Below are 3,420 nucleotides of genomic sequence, written 5' to 3' on the forward strand. Positions count from 1 at the left end.
AGTTATAATGATAATTTTATGATTACTGTAATAAAAACAAAAACTAACTCTATTCTAATAATTTTCACACTAATAATGAAAATGAAAATAACAATATCATTATTACTGTTGTTATAATAAGTATTATTATCACTATTATTTTTTTAATTATAATTATTGTTATTATCATTATAGAAATAGTTATGATGATGAAAATGACAGTAATAATTAGCATAATAATCATTATAACTGCAAAAAAGATGATGCTAATAATGATAATCATGACGATAATGACTATAATGATAAGCATAATCGTAGTGGCCATTTATAATGAAATAAACGCTAAAACTTATCCCTAGAGTCGAAAAATCAGCAAAATCTTCCGTATTACAGCCTTTTGAGAGAAAGGTCGAAAAAAAACCCTTTTTCGCTTTTAAATGATAATCATGATGATTTAAACATTATTTCAGGTAATTATGATGATTTTCATGATAATTCCTTTATTATTAACAACAATGATGATGATTATGATGATAATGATAAAATTAATAATAATAATAATAATAATAATAATAATAATAATAATAATAATAATAATAATAATAATAATAATAATAATAGTAATAATAATAATAATAATGATAATAATAATAATAATAATAATAATAATAATAATAATAATAATAATAATAATAATAATAATAATAATAATAACAATAATAAAAACTAAATGATTATCACTAAAATAATAACAATAATTAACACTATTCTAATAATTTTCATACTGATAATAGCAATAATAATAATAATGATATCATTATCAAAATGAATATTATTGTCATTATTATTTGCAATATTATCATTATTCTTATCAGCATTATAAAAATAGTTATAATGATGAAAATGAAAGTAATAATTATCATAATAATCATTATAACTGGAATAATGATAATAATGATACTCATGACGATAATGACTATAATGGTGATAATCATAAGACTAATGATAATGATTATGATAATGATGATAATAATCATGGAGTCCATTTATAATGAAATACAGGGTAAAATCCCGTAAGTCAAAAAAACGGCAAAATCTAGCGTATTACTGCATTTTCAGAGGAAGGTAAAAAAAAAACTTTTTTCGCTTTTACATGATAACTATGATGATTTTAACACTAATTACAGTAATCATGATGATTTTCATGATAATTCCTTTATTATTAACAATAATGATGATAATTATGATGATAATGACAATAATAATAATGATAATAATAAAATGATAATTATGATGATACTTTTGATAATTACTGCATTAATAGATATAATTAATTTATTCTGAAAATTTTCATACTATTAATAACAGAAATAATATCATTATTATAGTTATTATAACGAGTATTATTGTCATTATTATTTTTACGATTATCATTATTTTTATTATCATTATAAAAATCGTTATAATGATGAAAATGACATTAATAATTAGCAAAATAATCATTATAACTGCAATAAGGATAATGATAATGATAATCATGACCATAATAACTATTATGATGATAAGCATACGAATAATGACAATAAGGATGATGATTATAATAATCATCATAATGAAATAACTATTAAAATCTCTAAAGTAAATTAAACGGCAAAATCTAGCGTATTACATCCTTTTGAGAGAGAGGTCGAAAAATTCCCTTTCTCGCTTTTAAATGATAATTATGATGAATTTAACACTAATTTAGGTAATTATGATTATTTTATGAAAATTCCTTTAATATTAACAATAATGATTATAATTAAGATGATAATGACAATAATAATAATGATATGAATAATAAAATGATAGTTATAATGATAATTATGATAATTTCTGCAATAATAGCAATAGTTAACTATATTCTAATAATTTTCATAATGACAATATAAATAATAATACCGTTATTATTGTTATTATAGTGAGTATCATTATCATTATTTTTAAGGTTATCATTATTGTTATTATCATTATAAAGATAGTTATAATGATGAAAATGACAGTAATAATTGGCATAATAATAATTATAGATGCAATAATGATAATCATGACGATAATGACTATAATGATAATAATCATAAGAATAATGACAATAAAGATCATAGAGATAATAATAATCATAGTTCATTTATAATTAAATAAAGACTAAAACTAATTAAATCCCTAAAGTCGAAAAACGGCAAAATCTAGCGTATAATGATAATGATAATAATGATAATCATGACGATAATGACTATAATGATGATAATCATAGGAATAATGACAATAATGATAATAATCATAGAGTCCATTTATAATGAAATAAAGGGTTGAACTAATAAAACACCATAAATCAAAAAAAGGCAAAATCTAGCGTATTACAGTTTTTTTAGAGAAAGGTTGAATAAATCCCCTTTTCGCTTTTAAATGATAATTATGATGATTTTAACATTAATTCAGGTAATTATGATGATTTTCATGATAATTCCTTTATCATTAACAAAAATGATGATAATTATGATGATAATGACACTATTAATAATGATGATAATAAAATAATTATAATGATAATTTTTATAATTACTGCAATAATAGCAATGATTAACTCTATTCTTATAAGATTCATTCTAATAATGATAATAGAAATAATAATAATGACTATTATTGTCATTATTATTTCTAAAATCATCATTATTGGTTATAATGAAAATGACTGTAATAATTAGCATAATAATCATTATAACTGCAAAAATAATAATGATAATGATAGTTATGATAATGAATATAATGATGATAATCATAAGAATAATGACAATAATTATGATGATAATTATAATCATGGAGTCCATTTATAATTAAATAAAGGCTAAAACTAATAAAATCCCAAAAGTCGAAAAAACGGCACAATATAGCGTATTACAGCTTTCTGAGAGAAAGGTCAAAAAAAACTTTTTTCGCTTTTAAATGATAATTATGATGATTTTAACATTAATTCAGGTAATTATGATGTTTTTTACAATTCCTTTAATATTAACAATAATGATGATAATCAATAAAATGACAATAATAATGATAATTTTGATAATTAAAGCAATGATAGCAATTATTAACTCTATCTAATAATTTTCATATGAATTCTGACAAGAGAAATAATAATAACATCTTTAATATTGTTATTTTGATAAAATTGTCATTATTGTTATTTTCATTTTAAAAAGTTATAATGAAGAAAATGACAGTAATAATTAGCATGGTAACCATTATAATTGCAATAATGATAATGATAATGATAATCATTACGATAATGACTATAATGATGATAATCATAGGAATAATGACAATAATGATGATAATAATAATAATCATAGAGTCCATTTATAATGAAGTAAAGGCTAAAACTAATAAAATCCCAAAAGTCGATCG

This window comes from Penaeus vannamei, chromosome 22, assembly GCF_042767895.1.
Source record: "Penaeus vannamei isolate JL-2024 chromosome 22, ASM4276789v1, whole genome shotgun sequence".
NCBI classification, from domain to species: domain Eukaryota; kingdom Metazoa; phylum Arthropoda; class Malacostraca; order Decapoda; family Penaeidae; genus Penaeus; species Penaeus vannamei.